The sequence below is a fragment of the Cherax quadricarinatus genome, chromosome 5 (assembly GCF_038502225.1).
Source record: "Cherax quadricarinatus isolate ZL_2023a chromosome 5, ASM3850222v1, whole genome shotgun sequence".
Classification (NCBI taxonomy): domain Eukaryota; kingdom Metazoa; phylum Arthropoda; class Malacostraca; order Decapoda; family Parastacidae; genus Cherax; species Cherax quadricarinatus.
In genome coordinates this window covers 10,965,229-10,973,161 of record NC_091296.1, presented here as the reverse complement: position 1 = coordinate 10,973,161, position 7,933 = coordinate 10,965,229, and positions in this window count along the sequence as shown.

Here is a 7,933-nt window from a genome sequence, read left to right as displayed (position 1 = left end):
AAGGGGGGCTCCTTGGCGTGGTGAAGAGGCTCTTGGTCTGAGGAATTAGACCTGTCGGTCTACTTCCTCAGACCAAACCTAATTACCCCCCAATCCCCCGTTCCCTATCCCATCCTCCCCTTTTTCCTTTCCTCCTCCTCCTCCCCACCCCTCCCTTTTGCCCTTCCTTTTTGGCCTTTTTTTTTTTTTTTTTTCCACAGGCACGCTAGTTCCTAGGTAGGGGAAAGGGTACCGGGGTCCATCCCATTCCGTTGAGGTTCTTGACGGTGGCGTAGTTTGCCATGGAATCTGGATTGCCTGGGGATGTCCTGATCCCTCTCCGGTATCCCGGATGGTGGCTTTGGGTGTCTCTCGGGCGACGGGTGTATCTCTGGAAGCCACCTTTCGGATTCCGGGGGTGGTGGCCGAAGGAGGTATGCTTTGTGGCGGATTTCCGGCCGCCCTCTCTTTTGTCCACCGAGGTAGCTCGGCAGATGTGAGGTTGCTATCCCGGATTGCCGGTTTACTGGCATGATGGGTAGGGTATGGCACGGGTTCCATGCTGCATCTGCGCTACTTGCGGTGCTGAGGTCCTCTTGGGCGCGGAGGGAGATTTCTGGCCCTTTCATTCCTCCTAGGAACTATCCCTCCCCGGTCCCCCCTTTTTTTCTTCTTTTTATTTTTATTTTCTTTTCTTCTTTCTTTTTTTTTCTTAAAAACAAAAAGAAAGAAGTAACCTAACCATGGCAGCCCTAGTCCATGAACCTGCTACCCCCGGGCCCCTTCTTGATACCGCACCCCGTTCTGACCCCGCCTCGTCTTTGGACCACTCTTCGGACACTCCTCATGCCTCTGTACCTCTTGCCGGTGCTGTTTCCTCACCCGCTTCAGGTACTGAGGCCTCGACTGACTCCTTCGATTTATCTGACCTTCGCTCTCCTCTGACTATGCTTCTGGCCTCTCCCTCTACGGTGCGGCAATTTTCGAATCGCCGGCCCGTTCCACGTCGGACCAACTCTGGTCCCACGCCTCAACGACAATTACCTGCTGATGATACTTCTCCACCTTCTCGTTCTTCTCAGAAAAGATCGACACGTCCTTCACTATCTTTCCACGCTCAGTTTCAGACTGCACAATGGACTAAATTCTTCACTTTACGACCGACTTCCTCTACTGCCTATCTTTCTGACCACAGTATTGGCAAGGCACTCCTACGCCATATTGGTAAAGATATTTCTTTTCATGCTCTTAAGAGCGGTACGCGCATCGTCACCGTACAGAATGCTACCCAGGCTCATGAGCTTTCTCGTCTTTCCCATATCGATACTGTTCCTGTAACTATTGAAAAGCATCATTCCCTCAATTCTTGTAGTGGTACCATCATTCTGCCCCATACCATAGTTCAACAAAATTTCCAGACATGTGGCACTGACATTCTTGAACAGCTGGAACTCCAAGATCTCCCAATCCTCAAGGTAGACACTTACGTTCTTCCTGCCCGCGGGCGGAGACGATACCCTAGCAATGTGGCTCGTTTAACTTTTGACAGCCGTGAACTCCCATCCTCAGTTTATGTAGCAGGACATCGGTTACAAGTTCAAAAGGTGATCCCTACACCGCAACAGTGTAGAAATTGCTGGCGATTTGGCCATCCAGCGAAATATTGCAGATCTATCGCCGAATGCCCAGTCTGTGGTGCCGATGACCATTCTAATACGTCTTGCAATCGACCTCCCTCTTGCCTTAAATGTCATGAGGCTCACCCTTCGTACTCTCGCCGTTGTCAAGTCTACTTAAACGAGCGGGAAATCCGTTACCTCAAAGAGGCAGAAGGTCTCCCTTATGCCATGGCAGTTTCTCATCTCTGCCTCCAAGGGAGACTACCTCGTGTTTCTTATTCCCGTGTTTCAAAACGTCCCCCCACTTCTGGTATCCCATCTTCTGCACCCACCTCTGTGGTTACCTCTCCCATAGTCACTCCTGTAGCTAATTCTTTTGCTGTCCTCGGCTCAGACGTCCCTACTTCAACGTCTCAGTCTGATCTTGCTTCTTCGTGTTCTCTCTCACAAGCCTCAGTAGCGACGAGATCTCGTATGACACCTCCTCCCAATCGTCCCTCTACTTCTCAAAAGTCAAAAAAAGGTCCGTTAACACCTCCTACCCATCTTCCACCTCCTCATTTTCCCTTCCCTGTCTCTGTACCTGGTTCTCCCCCTCTCACTGGCTCTGTTACAAGTGTAGAGGTTCACCCTCCTCCTCGTACTGTACCTTCCTCCCCTGTTCCCTCCCAAGTTTCTTCCTCTTCGGCCACCTCCCAGGTTTCTGCCTCTTCTGTCCCCTTCCACGCTTCTCCAGTTCCCTACACCCTTCCGTCCCCCCCTACCTTGGTACAGTCCATTACAGTTCCAGTCTTTACTCATCCTCCCCCTACCATTTCCAATACTGTCTCCCATACGACGTCTCTGAATTCTGAAACACTTGAAGCAATCTCTGAATATATTGCAGAGACCAAACCATCAATGGACACTGATCCATCCTCCGCTCCTTCTCTCTCCTCTACTCCATCTACGCAACTCCTTTCTTCACAGCGCACCGTTCCTTTGCTGCTTGAACGTTTTCCACTGCCTCCGCATGTGGACTTTTCTAACCCCTCTAGTCCGTAGGAACCCTTACCTGCGGATTTCAGGTGTCTTTATCATTGCCAATCATGGCCTATTTACAGTGGAATATACGCGGCCTCAGGGGTAATCGGGGTGAGCTTCAGATGTTACTCTCCCAGTTTTCCCCTGTTGGTGTTTGCTTACAGGAACCAAAATTACACTCTGCTGTTATCTCTCCCATCTCAGGCTATAATTTATTGTATTCTTCAGATCCTTTTCCTGATGGGACCTTTAATGAAAGTGCCCTTCTTCTACGCACTGATATTCCGTACCATCAGCTATTTGTTCATACTTCGCTGCATTACACAGCAGCCCGTATCCACTTGCATAGGTGGTATATGCTCTGTTCTTTATATCTCTCTCCTTCTCGGGCATTATCTATTCCGGATATTGCCTTTCTTGTTTCGTCATTACCACCACCGATTCTGTTACTTGGTGATTTTAATGCCCACCATTTCCTCTGGGGGGGGGGTCTCACTGTGATTCCCGTGGCATTCAGTTAGAGGCTTTTCTTGCCACCCACCCCCTCCATGTTTTAAATACAGGTACTCACACCCATTTTGATCCTCGGACTCACACTCTCTCTTGCATCGATCTCTCAGTCTGCTCTTCCTCCGCCGCATTAGACTTCACTTGGTCTGTTCTTCCGGACTTACATGACAGTGATCATTTCCCAATCATTCTTACTTCCCCTTCATATTCACCACCTCTTCGCATCCCACGCTGGCAATTTGATCAGGCAAATTGGAACCTTTACTCACACCTAACTGTTTTTAGAGAGGTTCCTTCTTCGTCCTCCATCGATGAGCTTTTACACCTCTTCTCGTCCTCCATTTTAACCGCAGCTTCTCATTCTATACCCCAAACTTCGGGCAGGCATTCTCAGAAATGCGTGCCTTGGTGGTCTCCTGCTTGTGCTCGTGCAGTACGTTTGAAACGCGCTGCATGGGGCAGGTACCGGTACAATAGAACCACAGAGACTTCTTGAATTTAAGCAGAAGCGTGCGATTGCTCGCCGTGTCATCCGTGACGCTAAACGCACTTGCTGGCAAGATTATGTCTCCACCATCACCTCTGCTTCCTCTATGAGTGCAGTCTGGAAAAAAGTACGAAAACTGAGTGGTAAATATTCTCCTGACCCGGCTCCTGTTCTGCAGGTTGCCGGTGTTGATATAGCAAACCCACTAGATGTTGCCAATGAAATTGGCAATCATCTGGTCCGTATTTCTCAGGGACTCCATCTATGCCCCTCATTTCTTTCCTCAAAGTCTGCCAGAGAGTTAGCACCCTTGGACTTTTCTTCTCTCAGAGAAGAACAGTATAATGTGCCTTTTACACTTCAAGAACTGGAGGCAACACTCTCAGCTTGCCGATCATCGGCAGCTGGGCCCGACGACATTCATATTCGTATGCTACAACATTTACATCAGTCAGCCCTTGCAGTCCTATTACGCCTTTACAATCTTATTTGGTCACAAGGAGTTCTTCCACAGCTGTGGAAATCCGCCATTGTTCTCCCTTTCCGCAAACCAGGCACTACGGGACATGAAACCTCCCACTATCGTCCCATTGCTCTTACCAGTGCAGTTTGCAAAGTGATGGAACGCCTAGTAAATAGACGTTTAGTGTGGTATTTAGAGACGCACAACAGTCTCTCCACTCGTCAATATGGCTTTCGTAAGGGACGTTCTACCATAGACCCCTTACTACGCTTGGATACGTATGTTTGTAATGCCTTTGTGAATAACCACTCAGTTATTGCCATATTTTTTGACCTTGAGAAGGCATATGACACAACTTGGAGGTACAGTGGACCCCCGGTTAACGATTTTAATCCGTGCAAGAGGGCTCATCGTTATGCGAAATAATCGTTATGCGAATGAATTTTCCCCATAAGAAATAATGGAAATCAAATTAATCCGTGCAAGACGCCCAAAAGTATGAAAAAAAATTTTTTTTACCACATGAAATGTTAATTTTAATACACACAAACTGAAAAAGGCATGCACAATTAAATGACACTTACTTTTATTGAAGATCTGGTGATGATTGATGGGATGGGAGGAGGGGAGAGCATTATCTTCTTACTGTTTAGAAGGGGAATCCCCTTCCATTACGACTTGAGGTAGCAAGTCCTTTTCCGGGGTTACTTCCCTTCTTCTTTTAATGCCACTAGGACCAGCTTGAGAGTCACTGGACCTCTGTCGCACAACAAATCTGTCCATAGAGCTCTGTACCTCCCGTTCCTTTACGATTTGTCTAAAATGGGCCACAACATTGTCATTGAAATAGTCACCAGCACGGCTTGCAACAGCTGTGTCAGGGTGATTTTCATCTATAAAGGTTTGCAGTTCAACCCACTGTGCACACATTTCCTTAATCTTTGAAGTAGGCACAATGGATTCCACAACTGGCATAGGCTTCTCAGGGTTAGCCCCAAACCCTTCAAAATCTTTCTTAATTTCCATACTAATTCTCACCCTTTTTACCACAGGGTTGGCACTAGAAGCTTTCTTGGGGCCCATGGTCACTTATTTTCCAGAAACAGCACCGAAAATACTGTAATAATACGAAATATTCCGAGTGTATGCTTGGATGTTACCGCGGAGGCTGGCTGGTAAACAATGGGACGGAGCGGCACATGTGAGGCTGGCTGAGGGCACATTGGACGCGTCTCGGACGAAAATCGGTATGCGGGTTTTTAATCGGTATGCGGGGCAAAAATTTTGCGATAAAAGTAATCGTTATGCGGAAAAATCGCTATGCGATGCCATCGTTATGCGGGGGTCCACTGTATAATATTTTAGCCCAAGCCCACTCCTTAGGCCTTCGAGGCAATCTACCATCCTTCCTTAAGAACTTTTTAACTGACAGGCATTTCCGTGTTCGGGTTAATAATGTGCTCTCCCCGGACTTTATCCAAGCTGAAGGTGTCCCCCAGGGATGTGTTCTGAGCACAACAATTTTTCTCCTTGCTATTAATGATTTGGCCTCTAGTCTTCCATCAAATATTTGGTCATCACTCTATGTTGATGACTTCGCTATTGCCTGTGCAGGCACTGACTGTCACCTTATTACAGTTTCTCTCCAGCATGCAGTCGACCGTGTTTCCAATTGGGCCACCACACGTGGGTTTAAATTTTCCAGCACTAAAACCCACCGAATTACTTTCACTAGACGCTCTGTCATTTCCGATCATCCTTTGTACCTCTATGGCTCCCGTATCCCTGAACGTGATACAGTCAAGTTTCTGGGCCTCCTCTTTGATCGTAGGTTATCCTGGAAACCTCACATTACCTCTCTGAAGGCAACTTGCCACAACCGGCTGAACCTCCTTAAAACCCTTGCTCATCTTTCATGGGGAGCTGATCGTCGAACCCTCCTTCGCCTACATTCCACCCTTATCTTATCGAAACTTGATTATGGTGACCAGATCTATTTAGCGGCATCTCCTGCTACTCTCTCTAGCCTTAACCCCATTCATCACCAAGGATTACGTTTATGCCTTGGTGCTTTTCGCTCTTCCCCTGTCGAGAGCCTCTATGCAGAAGCGAACGTTCCATCCTTATCCGATCGCCGTGATGCCCATTGCCTTCGCTACTATGTACGCTCTCATGATCTCCGCAATCCTTCCATTTATAGAATGGTCACTGATATTAGTAGACATTCTTTATTTGTTCGCCGCCCCTGTTTACTCCGTCCCTTCTCTCTTTGCCTTCATTCGCTCGTCTTCTCTTCAATTACCACCTTTCTATGTACATGTAGCATCTCACTTTTCCCTACCCCCCTGGGAAGTTCCAGCTGTTCGAGTCTGTTCTTTCTCTCTCCCTTGCTCGAAAGCCCAACTGTCTACGGTCGCTTCCCGCTCTCATTTTCTTGACCACTTTCACTCTCATTCTCATGCCATTGCTGTGTACACAGATGGCTCTAAGTCTTCTGACGGCGTAGGATTCGCAGCAGTGTTTCCGGACAGCGTCGTACAAGGGCATTTACTATCTTCGGCTAGTATTTTTACTGCTGAATTGTATGCCATCCTTACAGCACTTATCCGTATTGCATCTATGCTATTGTCATCATTTGTGGTTGTCTCAGACTCCCTTAGTGCTTTACAGGCTATACAGAAATTTGATACACCTCACCCCTTAGTCCTCCGTATCCAACTTTGGCTACGCCGCATCTTTACCAAGCATAAAGATATTGTTTTTTGTTGGGTCCCAGGTCATGTTGATGTACAGGGCAATGAACAGGCAGACACTGCTGCGCGGTCAGCAGTACATGACCTACCAGTTTCATGTAGAGGTATTCCATTTACGGACTATTTTGCTGCAATATCTTCCCAACTTCACACCCGTTGGCAACAACGTTGGTCTACTATGCTCGGCAACAAACTTCAATCTATTAAACCGAGTATAGGTTACTGGCCGTCTTCTTATCACCAGTGTCGAGGTTGGGAGACTACTCTCTCCCGTCTTCGCATTGGCCATACTCGTCTTACTCATGGATATCTCATGGAGAGGCGCCCTGCTCCTCTCTGTGAGAATTGCCAAGTTCCATTATCAGTCAGCCACATTCTGTTGGACTGCCCACTTTATCAACGGGCACGCAGAATTTACCTCCATCGCTGTCTTCGCTCTGCTGCTCTCTCTTTACCTTCCCTTCTCGCTGATGGACCCACCTTTCATCCGGACTCTCTCATTGACTTTTTGACAACAACTGACTTACTTCACAAATTCTGATACCTTCAGCCCTTTCTACTTCAATCTCTTGCTACCCCCTACCCCCGTACTATCCCCTGCCCCGCTGTTTTCTGTAACCTACTGATCATCCCTCCTCCCTTCTGCCATCCAATACCCTCGCTTCCTTCCATACCCTGCAGCGCTGTATAGCCCTTGTGGCTTAGCACTTCTTTTTGATTATAATAATAATAATACAATGTGTAATTACAATTTTGGTTTGCTAAGTATGTACAAAGACAGACACTATCATGATGGGGCATTTCGGGCAGACTGATCCTGGTACATAATAATTACTAAAATCTAGACAAGATAAGAGTGGTTAACTTTTACTAAGATGTTTATTTAATCTTATTACTAATGCAAGGTAGTCAAGGTGGAGGTTTATAAGAATAATAATCTTGAAATTGCACATAATAAATTACATTATTATTATAATCAAGGGGGAAGCGCTAAACCCGGAGGATTATACAGCGCCTGGGGGGGGGGGATGTGGAAGGCATTCAGGCTTAATTCGGGGAACTGGAGCTCAGATCCAATTCCCTAAATCAAGAGCCCCTC